The sequence below is a fragment of the Aplidium turbinatum genome, chromosome 8 (genome assembly GCF_918807975.1).
Source record: "Aplidium turbinatum chromosome 8, kaAplTurb1.1, whole genome shotgun sequence".
In the NCBI taxonomy this organism is placed as follows: Eukaryota; Metazoa; Chordata; class Ascidiacea; order Aplousobranchia; family Polyclinidae; genus Aplidium; species Aplidium turbinatum.
In genome coordinates, this window is record NC_137479.1 from 25929637 (window position 1) to 25945547 (window position 15911).

A 15911-nucleotide genomic window follows, 5' to 3' on the forward strand; every position below is an offset into this window, starting at 1 on the left:
ACCCAAGTGGGTCAAATTTAACTTCTCTATTTCGCCAGTGGTGATCCAGTCTTGCTTTGAAGCTGTTTAAACTAGATGCTGTGACAATTTTCTCGGGTAACTTATTCCATTCATTAACGATCCGATTCAGAAAAAATTTCTTTGCTTTGTTGTTTTGAAGGTACAGATTTTTAATTTAAATTTGTGACCTCGAGTGTTGTGGACACCTTCATGTATGGAAAAAAGTTCTTTTTCATTAACATCATAAAAATTTTGAAGATACTTGAAAGCCTTATCTTCTGAAGACATCAACTATCAACACAAGCTTATGGCTTGAAAGAAATTGATTTACTAATTCAGTGTACAGACAGAGTTTGTCCGATATGGTTAGCATGTTGTATGGTGTGCAGATAGAAGTTTGCCCAGTCGTTTCATCGAGGTGCCACATCTCATTGTATGAGTGTCTTACTTTTATTGGTTAAACAGAAAAATGTTTAATTTTTGTACTGTTTTTGATGACTTTTTTGAATTCAATACATTTAAAGCAGTACCGGTAGCCAACAAGTTTTAAGCTATACGGTACCGTAAGTGTGTCCAACCCAACAGCTGTTGGTAAAGGATCTGACTTCATTAAAAAACTTCGGTGCACTTCCACAAGACGCCCTGTTGGTCAACCACACAAAATGATGACGTCATAATACGTCACAACGTCACACACATTGGAATGGACTATTATGAAATAGGAAATGCGGGGTGGAAATGCAATGAAACACACCAGAAGGAAATTGTCTCCCATTTATTGATTTGTTGTTCAATTTCAACAGATTTGCTATCGTTGAAAAGCACAAGCATAGATCTAACCAACTAAATATGCGCGCAATCGTTGTTCGAAGACAGCCCCCCAACGAAGCTTTTGCCCAATGCATTTCAATGGCGAATCGATCGTCTTCCAGTTCACGCCCTGCATGTTCACGATAATTAATTGTCTCCCATTTATTCATTTCTTGCTCAATTTCAACAGATTTGCTATCGTTGAAAAGCACAAGCATAGATCTAACCAACTAAATTAATACCAAGTCCCAAAATACTACTAGCTCCATCTGGAGGCCACCTAAACTTGACCAAATTCAAACCACTATCAAAACTTCATTTTAAATGATAAGAACATTAAACGACAGCCAAATAAAAGAAGATGCTACTGTTTATTGAAGTGCTAACTTTCATTGTTATATCTTATTCAATATGCGCGCAATCGTTGTTCGAAGACAGCCCCCCAACGAAGCTTTTGCCCAATGCATTTCAATGGCGAATCGATCGTCTTCCAGTTCACGCCCTGCATGTTCACGATAATTAATTGTCTCCCATTTATTCATTTCTTGCTCAATTTCAACAGATTTGCTATCGTTGAAAAGCAAAAGCATTGATCTAACCAACTAAATTAATACCAAGTCCCAAAATACTACTAGCTCCATCTGGTGGCCACCTAAACTTGACCAAATTCAAACCATCACCAAAACTTCATTTTAAATGATAAACAATCTAAATCAAATCCAATTAAAAGAACATGTTACTGTTTATTGGAGGGCTAACTTTCATTTTTGTATCTTATTTAATATGCGCGTAATCGTTGTTCGAAGACAGCCCCCCAACGAAGCTTTTGCCCAATGCATTTCAATGGCGAATCGATCGTCTTCCAGTTCACGCCCTGCATGTTCACGATAATTAATTGTCTCCCATTTATTCATTTCTTGCTCAATTTCAACAGATTTGCTATCGTTGAAAAGCAAAAGCATTGATCTAACCAACTAAATTAATACCAAGTCCCAAAATACTACTAGCTCCATCTGGTGGCCACCTAAACTTGATCAAATTCAAACCATCACCAAAACTTCATTTTAAATGATAAACAATCTAAATTAAATCCAATTAAAAGAACATGTTACTGTTTATTGGAGGGCTAACTTTCATTTTTGTATCTTATTTAATATGCGCGTAATCGTTGTTCGAAGACAGCCCCCCAACGAAGCTTTTGCCCAATGCATTTCAATGGCGAATCGATCGTCTTCCAGTTCACGCCCTGCATGTTCACGATAATTAATTGTCTCCCATTTATTCATTTCTTGCTCAATTTCAACAGATTTGCTATCGTTGAAAAGCAAAAGCATTGATCTAACCAACTAAATTAATACCAAGTCCCAAACTACTACTAGTTCTATCTGGTGGCTACCTAAACTTGAGCAAATTCAAACCATTATCAAAACTTCATTTTAAATGATAAGAACATTAAACGACAGCCAAATAAAAGAACATGTTACTGTTTATTGAAGTGCTAACTTTCATTGTTATATCTTATTCAATATGCGCGCAATCGTTGTTCGAAGACAGCCCCCCAACGAAGCTTTTGCCCAATGCATTTCAATGGCGAATCGATCGTCTTCCAGTTCACGCCCTGCATGTTCACGATAATTAATTGTCTCCCATTTATTCATTTCTTGCTCAATTTCAACAGATTTGCTATCGTTGAAAAGCACAAGCATAGATCTAACCAACTAAATTAATACCAAGTCCCAAAATACTACTAGCTCCATCTAGTTGCCACCTAAACTTGATCACATGCAAACCATCACCAAAACTTCATTTTAAATGATAAACAATCTAAATCAAATCCAATTAAAAGAACATGTTACTGTTTATTGAAAGGTTAACTTTCATTTTTGTATCTTATTCCATATGCGCGCAATCGTTGTTCGAAGACAGCCCCCCAACGAAGCTTTTGCCCAATGCATTTCAATGGCGAATCGATCGTCTTCCAGTTCACGCCCTGCATGTTCACGATAATTAATTGTCTCCCATTTATTCATTTCTTGCTCAATTTCAACAGATTTGCTATCGTTGAAAAGCACAAGCATAGATCTAACCAACTAAATTAATACCAAGTCCCAAAATACTACTAGCTCCATCTGGTGGCCACCTAAACTTGATCACATGCAAACCATCACCAAAACTTCATTTTAAATGATAAACAATCTAAATCAAATCCAATTAAAAGAACATGTTACTGTTTATTGAAGGGTTAACTTTCATTTTTGTATCTTATTTAATATGCGCGTAATCGTTGTTCGAAGACAGCCCCCCAACGAAGCTTTTGCCCAATGCATTTCAATGGCGAATCGATCGTCTTCCAGTTCACGCCCTGCATGTTCACGATAATTAATTGTCTCCCATTTATTCATTTCTTGCTCAATTTCAACAGATTTGCTATCGTTGAAAAGCACAAGCATAGATCTAACCAACTAAATTAATACCAAGTCCCAAAATACTACTAGTTCTATCTGGTGGCTACCTAAACTTGAGCAAATTCAAACCATTATCAAAACTTCATTTTAAATGATAAGAACATTAAACGACAGCCAAATAAAAGAACATGTTACTGTTTATTGAAGTGCTAACTTTCATTGTTATACCTTATTGAATATACGAGCAATCGTTGTTCGAAGACAGCCTCCCAACGAAGCTTTTGCACAATGCATTTCAATGACGAATCGATCGTCTTTCTGGATTCACATTGCGTGAATACGATAATTAATTGTCTCCCATTTATATTGATAAAATGCTAAAGTCATAGAAAGGATTAGGATCAGGCACACAAATAGCCTAATTGGTGGTGTAATGGCTTGTCCGAATATTTTGAATATTTTGCTTGGAGACTCAGGGCCTATGAGAAGAGGGTACTGAGGGTACGGCATACCCTTGAGGGCCCAGGCCTGTGATTGTTGGGAAGCCCGAAATTGTAATTTTATACTTTACACGAAAAAATGATGGTTAAAACCACCCTAAACGACTAAATTCAAGCATAAAAGTTGTTATCCTCTAGTCCTGGGGGCCGTAATGTAGCAAAAGGGCCCGGAAAAGTAATTGAGTGCATTGCACGCAAATTAGGGGCCCAAAGTGGTGATTTAATGCTTTACGTGCAAAAATGTTTCGTTTTAAAGCACCCAAAATTAAATCGTAAAAGTTGGTTTTTCTCCTGTTCGGGGGGGGGGGGGGGAGGACATAGGGAAGCAAAAGCAGGGTTGAGAAAAACCCGGGCTTTTTTAAAAAGCTCGGGTGATTTTGGGCTTTTTTGTGTTTTTTAAAAATTATTTGAAAAAGGTAGTTTCACGCTTATTTCACTTCAAAATGGATTTCGGAGTTGGAGCAAGAGCCGGAGTCAATACTTTCGGAGCAGGAACGGAACCGAGTCAAAAAAAAGTAACTTCGTTCACCTCTGCTAGGCATGTGGTGAATACAAAAGTTAATGAAGAAAGCTTATTGGTCAGACGATTAATTTGATGATGTTTTGACAAGATGTTATGTTTGAGCCTTGGTAGAGAGCTTGACTTGTTGTACCAGATACATATAACACTCAGTAACGTTAGTGGATTTAACATTTTTTATTAAACACACAAAAAAACAAGAAACACTACTAAATCTAACGTTTTCGACACCAAATCATAGTGTCCTCATCAGGACTAATTATAGGCTACATCTAAGGGAAATAAATGAATGAATTTGAAAATTTTGCATTAAAGCTGTAAGCTACAAGCGACACCTCTCAACAGCACCGGCATCAACAACTGACACACGAATCCAATGCAGGATAGCCTACGCAAATTGGCGAGGGACAGATCACATGATAGGCTATACACAACACAAAACACTAAATAATAGTTTTATTGCAGCCTGATGCTATTATTGCGCACAGATGACCAATTCTGCAGTAAAATGTTGTATGGTGTGCAATACGCCTAAGTAAAATCACGCGCTTTGCCAAAGACAAAAAGTTGGGGGGGAGTGAGAGGGGCGCCCGGAATGACTCTTCGTACCCTTACTGAAAATTTTTCTCAGAGGCCCTGTGGACAGGGCCGGATTTAGCTGATGGGGGGCCCGGGGCACTTTTAGATCGGGGGGCTCCCGTGCAAAAATTTTTTTCAAGCCTACGGCGCGAAAAACCATCTCTACGTCTGCAGTAGCATCAGTCCAGTACTGCACAGCATTTTACAGAAACTTTAAAGGCCAATAGGAAAAAAATAACACAAAATCACATTTTTTCCACATAGGGGGGCCCTTCAAAAGTCGGGGGGCCCGGGGCAACTGCCCCCTCTATCCCCCCCCTAAATCCGGGCCTGCCTGTGGAGACCTCAGTGCAACTATTAGAAACACGAAGATTTAATTTTTCTACAACAATCGACAAGTGATGGTTTGCATGTGGTCAAGTTTAGGTGGCCACCAGATGGAGCTAGTAGTATTTTGGGACTTGATATTAATTTAGTTGGTTAGATCTATGCTTGTGCTTTTCAACGATAGCAAATCTGTTGAAATTGAGCAAGAAATGAATAAATGGGAGACAATTAATTATCGTGAACATGCAGGGCGTGAACTGGAAGACGACCGATTCGCCATTGAAATGCATTGGGCAAAAGCTTCGTTGGGGGCTGTCTTCGAACAACGATTACGCGCATATTAAATAAGATACAAAAATGAAAGTTAACCCTTCAATAAACAGTAACATGTTCTTTTAATTGGATTTGATTTAGATTGTTTATCATTTAAAATGAAGTTTTGGTGATGGTTTGAATTTGGTCAAGTTTAGGTGGCCACTAGATGGAGCTAGTAGTATTTTGGGACTTGGTATTAATTTAGTTGGTTAGATCTATGCTTGTGCTTTTCAACGATAGCAAATCTGTTGAAATTGAGCAAGAAATGAATAAATGGGAGACAATTAATTATCGTGAACATGCAGGGCGTGAACTGGAAGACGATCGATTCGCCATTGAAATGCATTGGGCAAAAGCTTCGTTGGGGGGCTGTCTTCGAACAACGATTGCGCGCATATGGAATAAGATATAACAATGAAAGTTAGCACTTCAATAAAAAGTAACATGTTCTTTTATTTGGCTGTCGTTTAATGTTCTTATCATTTAAAATGAAGTTTTGATAATGGTTTGAATTTGCTTAAGTTTAGGTGGCCACTAGATGGAGCTAGTAGTATTTTGGGACTTGGTATTAATTTAGTTGGTTAGATCTATGCTTGTGCTTTTCAACGATAGCAAATCTGTTGAAATTAAGCAAGAAATGAATAAATGGGAGACAATTAATTATCGTGAATATGCAGGGCGTGAACTGGAAGACGATCGATTCGCCATTGAAATGCATTGGGCAAAAGCTTCGTTGGGGGGCTGTCTTCGAACAACGATTGCGCGCATATGGAATAAGATATAAAAATGAAAGTTAGCACTTCAATAAACAGTAACATGTTCTTTTAATTGGATTTGATTTAGATTGTTTATCATTTAAAATGAAGTTTTGGTGATGGTTTGCATGTGATCAAGTTTAGGTGGCCACTAGATGGAGCTAGTAGTATTTTGGGACTTGGTATTAATTTAGTTGGTTAGATCTATGCTTGTGCTTTTCAACGATAGCAAATCTGTTGAAATTGAGCAAGAAATGAATAAATGGGAGACAATTAATTATCGTGAACATGCAGGGCGTGAACTGGAAGACGATCGATTCGCCATTGAAATGCATTGGGCAAAAGCTTCGTTGGGGGGCTGTCTTCGAACAACGATTGCGCGCATATTGAATAAGATACAAAAATGAAAGTTAGCACTTGAATAAACAGTAACATGTTCTTTTTTTTGGCTGTCGTTTAATGTTCTTATCATTTAAAATGAAGTTTTGATAATGGTTTGAATTTGCTCAAGTTTAGGTAGCCACCAGATGGAGCTAGTAGTAGTTTGGGACTTGATATTAATTTAGTTGGTTAGATCTATGCTTGTGCTTTTCAACGATAGCAAATCTGTTGAAATTGAGCAAGAAATGAATAAATGGGAGACAATTAATTATCGTGAACATGCAGGGCGTGAACTGGAAGACGATCGATTCGCCATTGAAATGCATTGGGCAAAAGCTTCGTTGGGGGGCTGTCTTCGAACAACGATTACGCGCATATTAAATAAGATACAAAAATGAAAGTTAACCCTTCAATAAACAGTAACATGTTCTTTTAATTGGATTTGATTTAGATTGTTTATCATTTAAAATGAAGTTTTGGTGATGGTTTGAATTTGGTCAAGTTTAGGTGGCCACCAGATAGAACTAGTAGTATTTTGGGACTTGGTATTAATTTAGTTGGTTAGATCTATGCTTGTGCTTTTCAACGATAGCAAATCTGTTGAAATTGAGCAAGAAATGAATAAATGGGAGACAATTAATTATCGTGATCACGCAGGGCATGAACTGGAAGACGATCGATTCGCCATTGAAATGCATTGGGCAAAAGCTTCGTTGGGGGCTGGGGGGCTGTCTTCAAACAACGATTGCGCGCATATTGAATAAGATATAACAATGAAAGTTAGCACTTCAATAAACAGTAACATGTTCTTTTATTTGGATTTGATTTAGATTGTTTATCATTTAAAATGAAGTTTTGGTGATGGTTTGCATGTGATCAAGTTTAGGTGGCCACTAGATGGAGCTAGTAGTATTTTGGGACTTGATATTAATTTAGTTGGTTAGATCTATGCTTGTGCTTTTCAACGATAGCAAATCTGTTGAAATTGAGCAAGAAATGAATAAATGGGAGACAATTAATTATCGTGAACATGCAGGGCGTGAACTGGAAGACGATCGATTCGCCATTGAAATGCATTGGGCAAAAGCTTCGTTGGGGGGCTGTCTTCGAACAACGATTGCGCGCATATTGAATAAGATACAAAAATGAAAGTTAGCACTTCAATAAACAGTAACATGTTCTTTTATTTGGCTGTCGTTTAATGTTCTTATCATTTAAAATGAAGTTTTGATAATGGTTTGAATTTGCTCAAGTTTAGGTAGCCACCAGATGGAGCTAGTAGTAGTTTGGGACTTGATATTAATTTAGTTGGTTAGATCTATGCTTGTGCTTTTCAACGATAGCAAATCTGTTGAAATTGAGCAAGAAATGAATAAATGGGAGACAATTAATTATCGTGATCATGCAGGGCGTGAACTGGAAGACGATCGATTCGCCATTGAAATGCATTGGGCAAAAGCTTCGTTGGGGGGCTGTCTTCGAACAACGATTACGCGCATATTAAATAAGATAAAAAAATGAAAGTTAGCCCTCCAATAAACAGTAACATGTTCTTTTAATTGGATTTGATTTAGATTGTTTATCATTTAAAATGAAGTTTTGGTGATGGTTTGAATTTGGTCAAGTTTAGGTGGCCACCAGATGGAGCTAGTAGTATTTTGGGACTTGGTATTAATTTAGTTGGTTAGATCTATGCTTTTGCTTTTCAACGATAGCAAATCTGTTGAAATTGAGCAAGAAATGAATAAATGGGAGACAATTAATTATCGTGAACATGCAGGGCGTGAACTGGAAGACGATCGATTCGCCATTGAAATGCTATGGTTTGCTTGTGATCAAGTTTAGGTGGCCACTAGATGGAGCTAGTAGTATTTTGGGACTTGGTATTAATTTATTTGGTTAGATCTATGCTTGTGCTTTTCAACGATAGCAAATCTGTTGAAATTGAACAACAAATGAATAAATGGGAGACAGTTTTCTTCTGGTTTGTTTTATTGCATTTCCACCCCGCATTTCCTCCTTCATAATAGTGCATTCCAATGTGTGTGACGTATGAGACGTCATCATTTTGTCTGGTTGACCAACAGGGCGTCTTGTGGAAGAGCACCAAAACTTCGATATTAAGCGGCACTAGTTCAACTCTTGGTGTGTGCACTTGAGCAACGCATTTCAAGGACTGCTCTCCATTCAGGGGCAATAATTGGATGGAATAGTTCTCAGACAACAGCACTTCAATATGAGCAAACTTTACTTCAAAGTAACAAATGTTAATATTGGTTACCGGGCTTGCTTTAGTGGTTCTAAGCCTCTACAAATATGCAAAGCTGTCAGGTTTAAACTCTCAAAGAAGCTTATAAATGAAAAACAATCAATCAATTAGTGCAACTATAAACAACCGAAAAGTCTGAATTAAGATTTTCTACTTTTCCACCCCAGCATAAAAAATAAACTGACTTAAATCAGTGTTGCCAGATACCAATAGATTAATTTCTCCAATGCAAAATTCCTCAATCTGTAAGTAGCCTTTTTCACAGCTCTTTAATCACAACTCTGGAGAAATGCTTTAGTAGTTGCCATCCCTAAGCTAATTTAGTAGTTGCGATCCCCAGATCACATTCTTGACCCAAAACATCCAGAATTGTTATGAGGCAAAAGGCCGGCGCTGTCTTTCTAAGTCTTACGGCTGCCTACGACACCGTATGGCACCGCGGCCTTGCTTGCAAGCTGCTTCGTCTATTCCAGACTGACATGGTCCAATTGGTCCATGTCCATCATCATGGAACTTGTCAGGAATTGAAGCTTCACCCCCACCAGCGACAACTCATGGCGAAGCAGACTGAAACCCCTAAAAATGGTGACCCATAAAGATCGGCCATGGCTCCGCGCTTCTTTTTAGCATCTACACCCACAACCTGTCAAACCACGATCTCCACAAAATATCCTCCCCCCGTTAGCTCAATGGTTACGCGCCTGGCTCAAGATCACGCGGCGCAAGTTCGACTCCCGGTCTGTGCGCTTGAGCAGCGCATTTCAGGACTGCTCTCCATTCAGTGGCACCTAGTCACCTAGTGAATGGAATAATTTCCCGACAACAACACTTCAACAATCGGAAAACTTCACTCTGCCTATCTCGGTAGCCGGCCCTACGTCAAGAGCCTCTACAAGTATGCGAAACTACCAGGAATAACCAATCAAGGCTTTGTCAGTCCGAGGATAAAGATTCAAAACCAACCAAACATGCATACGCAGACGTCCTGGCAATTCTCCACTCCATAAAGTCGTGGAAAACGTAAAAGACACCTTGAGCCAGGACATGAAAACAATCTCATCTTATCTCCGCTTATGTCCGCTTATGTCCGTCCTTACTCTCCGCTCTCCGCCCTCTTACTCTCCGCCCTTACTCCCCGCCGCTTACTCTCCGCTTATGTCCGCCCCGATAGCTCAATTGGTTAGCGCGTCACTTCTGGAACGAAGAAACTTCAAGATCAAGCGGCGCTGGTTCGACTCTCGGGGTGTGCGCTTGAGCAACGCACGTTAAGGACTGCTCTCCATTCAGCGGCATCTAATGGATGGAATAGTTCCCCGGCAACAAGACTTCAACAATCGGAAACTTCACTCTGTCAATCTCGGTGACCGGGCCTGCGTCAGTGATCCGAAGCCTCTACAAGTAGCCTATGCGAAACTGCCAGGATTAAGCTCTGCAAGAAGCTTTCCCAGTCCGAGGATAAAGATTCAATCAATCAATCAATCTCCAGAAATGACGAATGAAACTCAGCGAAACCAAATCTGTGGCTGCAGCTTTCCATCTACACAATCGGAAATTGATCGTAAGCGACATGTCCAGCAAAATGGAAAATATTTTCTGCTCCAAACCAAAATATTCTGGGGTGACATTACACAGATTGCTCACTAGCCTACCGCCATCATTTGGTGTCACTGCGCAAAAAACCGACATCGCGCGCTGCGCAACTAAAGCGCCTGGCAGGCTCCAGTTGGGAAGCGAGAGCGGACACTTAGCGTAGGCCATAGCAGGCATAGCAGCCTTGGCCCATGTCCACTTTTCATCAGAGTAGGCTACTGTATGCCTGTTTAGTGCCCGCAGTGCTCACTGCCACAACATCGATGCTGCCATACACAGCGCCCTACGCACAGTGACCAAATATATGCGTCCCACACCATTGGACAATCTCTCCTTTATTGCTGGCATTTAACTTGCTGAGATTCGTCGCAAAGAAGCTAATATGTCTCTCGCTCGACGGGCAATTTTATCTGGCAACACCAACAACGGAGCTTGATGAAACATAGAGTTGCCAGACACATTTTAAACTTTTGGTTCTATTTGATTTGGTTTTAAACTTTATTCCCTGACTGAGACTTCCTCTGAAAAGCTGGACCTCGTTACTTGTTTGATACCCATGACGATATTTCTTTTGACTTGCTTGCAAGTTTCTATTACATAGTCCTCATAGCTGCATTATTTTTAAACTAATGTATGTTCACTGAAATACGCCGAAAAGGAAGAAAAATAAATTAAGAAACAATTAAACCTTTTGAGATTGCATTAATTTCAAATTATAAAAACCCACAGCACAACCTTTCATGAAAATTGTTTTGGCTCTGACCAACAAAACATCACACCATTGCATAAACTGAACTACCCATTTGCCTCAGATTCAAAGAGCACATAAGCTACTTTTTATTGATTGAATCTTTATCCTCGGACTGGGAAAGCTTCTTGCAAAGCTTAATCCTGGCAGTTTCGCATACTTGTAGAGGCTTTGATTCACTGACGCAGGCCTGGTAACCGAGATTGACAGAGTTATTTTGAACCAGTTAAGAAGGGCGTTCAGAAGGGCTGTTGTGGAGTAGCCTATGGTATGTTAAAAAATTAAACATTTGTACCGTAGGCCTACGTATTATACTTTATTAGGCTATACTTTTGCTGTTAATTGTCAAGTTCAAGTTCGCTCTTGCTTTGGAGAGCTAGCAGCTAGGCTTCTCTAAACGATTACTCAGACTGTAAAGACCAGGGCCGGATTTAGACCATGAGAGGCCCTAGGCTATTCCATTTGTGAGGCCCCTCCCTATTTTTGAGCTCAGAATTTCTCTCTAAACATGTCATTGCTTAATGTTAAAAATGTGAGTGCATTAAACTCTTCGTTCTTTTCATTTTCCACATTCATGGGTGCAAATTTTTAATTAATAAAATAAAAATTTAGTTTAGGCAGTTTTGCCTTTAATTTTAATTTTTTTGATTGCGCGAAGAAAAAAAAAAAAAAAAAAGATCAAACAACCGTTACAATAATTGTAAAGTTTATTTACGAGGACATAAGAAATAGTTACAGCCATCAAATAGAGTAAGACTACAATTATGGTAAAGAGGTCACTTTCTTCAACCACAGACATATACAACAAAGCATCCACACGGCATTTAACATAATCCATTAAAATTGAACATAAACTATAAGCTACAAACGTTTTCGGCCATACACACGTTAGCCCTTATGAAGTAACAAAAAAATAACTGCTTATCATATCTACAATGAAAATGAATAACTGATCTAAACCAGTGGCGTACCGTGACCACTTTGACAGGGTGTTCAGTGACGGCAAAGCAACAGCGGGGGGTTTGGAGGGCCTCCCCCAGAAAATTTTTAAAATTAACATTGAATTTGGTGCGTTCTGAGAGCATTTTCAGCACAAATTCTGAACATGAACAGAACTGACAAAAATAATGTTGTCGGAATGGAGAAGAATACAAAATAGATGTTTATTTGACAGCGCCTGTTGAATGTTTGAACGCCTATTGAATACATAATTAAGGTGTTTCAGCAATAAGGTACAATACCAGTAACATACAAACACTCTAATTACAAAACGATTAGATGTGTTGTTTTAGAATGCTGCATCAATGATATTGGCTGTTGCCATAAGCTTTGTTGCAGATTCAGACAAGCTAGTCCTAATTTACTGGCACTTGGTGCATAAAAAACATTTTATCTTATCTTGTTTCCAACTCTGATCACCTCAAACTCTAATCCAACAAGCTAAAACTTGCTATTACCTGGGATTCCCCCAATGACGCGCCAAGGTGTTCAGATCGGTAGGCACTTTAACATGCAAATATCCAATCCAGCACGAACCAATCAGAAGCTACGCTGTTCATGACGTCATCAAGGTTGCGTTGAGAAAGAACAAAGAAAAAACGCAAATTCTAGCTAAATTAAGTCATCGCTTTGCTATCGGTTGGCTTGGCGCAGAGGGTTAGGGCGGTGGTAGGCTAGTCATTTCATTGACGTGGGTTTGATTCTTACCACTGCTATAGCTCTTTTTTCTTCTGTAATTACCGAACAAAGTTCAAAGTAATAATCTAGTCTCTGGCTGAATGCTGGAATGGTCACAATCGGACAGACAACGTAACATCTGGTTGGTTCGTAGTGGATTGGATATCTGCATGTTAAAGTGCCTACCGTTCAGATCAGCGAGTGAACAGCCTGGCTGAACTAAAACCATTGTTGTTTTCGCTGCCTTGTGACGTCATTTTTCTTAAATATTTATTTTAAATAGCACTTTCCAAGCTGTCGGTGCACACCCAGCTTAAAGGTAATGACCGAAAAAAATTAAAGGCAATGACCTTAAACGTTGGAGTATTAAAATTAGAAGGGGACGAGTTTTGCAATTGAAAAGAAAGCAATCAGCATGTAGCAAGATGTTAGAATATCATGAAAGTAAAGAACATCGACAACCAATGGAAATTTTCTTTTTTTCTGGATTTTTTGGGGTGTTCAGTGAACACCTTGAACACCCTAAATATACGCCACTGATCTAAACACTGATTTGAAAAACGAAATGCAAAATGAAACGGCAGAGCATAGGAGAAAGGCACATCACATGACGTTTAAATTCAATTCAGTGTTTAGATCAGTTATTCATTTTCATTGTAGATATGATAAGCAGTTATTTTTTTGTTACTTGATAAGGACTAACGTGTGTATGGCCGAAAACGTTTGAAGCTTATAGTTTATGTTCAATTTTAATGGATTATGTTAAATGCCGAGAGTAAGACTAGGCTCCCAAATTTTTTTTCTAGCTTTGGTCAAAGCAAAATCATGCAAAAGTTCATCAAAATTTATCTGTTTAAGTTTGTCACTCTCAATGCACAGAATGCTCATTGCGGACAACCTTTCTTGAGACATTGTCGATCTCAATTTATTTTTGATGCTTTTGAGCCTTGAGAAAGATCTCTCTCCTGAGCAATTTGATTGATTGAATCTTTATCCTCGGACTGGGAAAGCTTCTTGCAGAGCTTAATCCTGGCAGTTTCGCATACTTGTAGAGGCTTTGAATCACTGACGCAGGCCTGGTCACCAAGATTGACAGAGTGAAGTTTCCGATTGTTGAAGTCTTGTTGCCGGGGAATTATTCCATTTACTAAGTGCCGCTGAATGGAGAGCAGTCCTTAACGTGCGTTGCTCAAGCGCACACCCCGAGAGTCGAACCAGCGCCGCTTGATCTTGAAGCTTCTTTGTTCCAGAAGTGACGTGCTAACCAATTGAGCTATCGGTTAGTGACCATTAAGCTTAGAAACAGTCTTAATATTGCTTCCACGTTAGGAAAGGCAGTGTTAATTTTTTCCTTGCATATAATTTCATAAAGATCTCCATGAGACAAGGAAATAAATTGTTCTTCTGTACCGGCAAGCTCTTGGTTTTGTGTTTGTCTCACGTACAAATGAAAATGTAGAAGTTCATCAGCAAGTTTCGGGTCAACATCTTCCGGATACGCTTCCTTTAAAAGTTCTACGCCTCGTAGGGGAGATGCAGGACCTATCATACATTTTTTTTCTTTTTTGCTCTCATTTCTTCAGCTCATATCAAATATAAACAAAATATTTAGAGAATACGGCTCAGGTCAATGTTTATTGACTATGTAAATATCTTGGGAATCGAATTTATTTTTGTGAAAATCTTGATCCAAAACCATAAAAACCGAAAACATTCATTTTGAAGTAAAGAAAATACTGCGCTGTATAATAAGTCCTTCTGTATAATAGGTCCTGCATCTCCCATACAATTTCTACCTTAGTTGCTTTCAGATTAGCAAGAAAGAGGAACATTTCTGCAATGTCACTGTACTCGCTCTTCTTCTTAAATTGGCTTCAAGTGCGTCGAGTATAGGGATAAAGGAATTTATTTCAAACCTTTCCTTTGAAGAGAGTTCACTTAAAGCGTCAGGTGCATTTCTTTGTCTCCAAGTGACAGCTCTGTAGTTAATATTCGATAAGGTTGCTTTTGCTTGCTGATCAAAGTCATCTCTAACTTCGCTTAAAAAGTCTGTCAAACCAATTGTGTATAGAATTTTTACTCTGAAAAGCTTGATATATAAATACTTTAGGTAGGGTTTAAACTGGTCAAGTTTTTAAAAGAATTACAACTTCGAAACCGAATTTCGAGGCCCCTGGACGTTGAGGCCCTAGGCTTCAGCCTGTCTAGTCTATTGGTAAATCCGGCCCTGGTAAAGACCATTTAATTGTTACACCTGGCTGCTTTACCTTACTGTGAAGATCGGCACTAAACGCAGCTGATCACAGCACGTCTATTGAAAGATTTCGAAACACTCTGTTGGAACAAACTGAAACAAACGCATTGCGTTGGACTATTTTAATTCATGTAGGCCTATTAAAAAAATTCATGCTTAAAGAACTTGTCACGCAAATGAAATGGTCTACTATATCACCAGTGGTTTTCAAACTAGCATTCGTGAAAAAGTTCAAGCAGTCCACGCAACATTGTTTAAGTTCATTAATTAGCCTACCATAAAAAATTATATTTATAAAGGCCAAGTTGTTGTCCGAATGGTTCGTCCTTTTTTATTTTACGCTTTCGAGCTAATTTCCACAAAAATGTCTTTTAGCAAGCGAACAAAGTACAAGTGAGTTGTCGTGCGTGAGCAGTGAGCACTCCTGCCGTTTGTTCAAACTCCAAACCATTACAAAGTGAAGATGAATGAACAACATCATCTGACGGTGACCGACCAACAAAATATCTATAGTGCACAAACTGGCCAATATAGAAGAACTCAGTTCCAAAGCAATTTCTTTCAGCATCGGATTACTGTTACCCGGTCAATAATATCGTGACAAGACCGCCAAGGGGTTATCCGTTAACGCGACAGAGAATTCACATAAAAACGTCGTGATTAATTTGCTTCTCCCGCATGCAACATTCAAGAACGAGTATTTGTAATTTTATGTGCCCAAAACTTCCATACTTTTGTTACGATACACCGTTAGGCTACTATGTTATATATGTTATTTGCA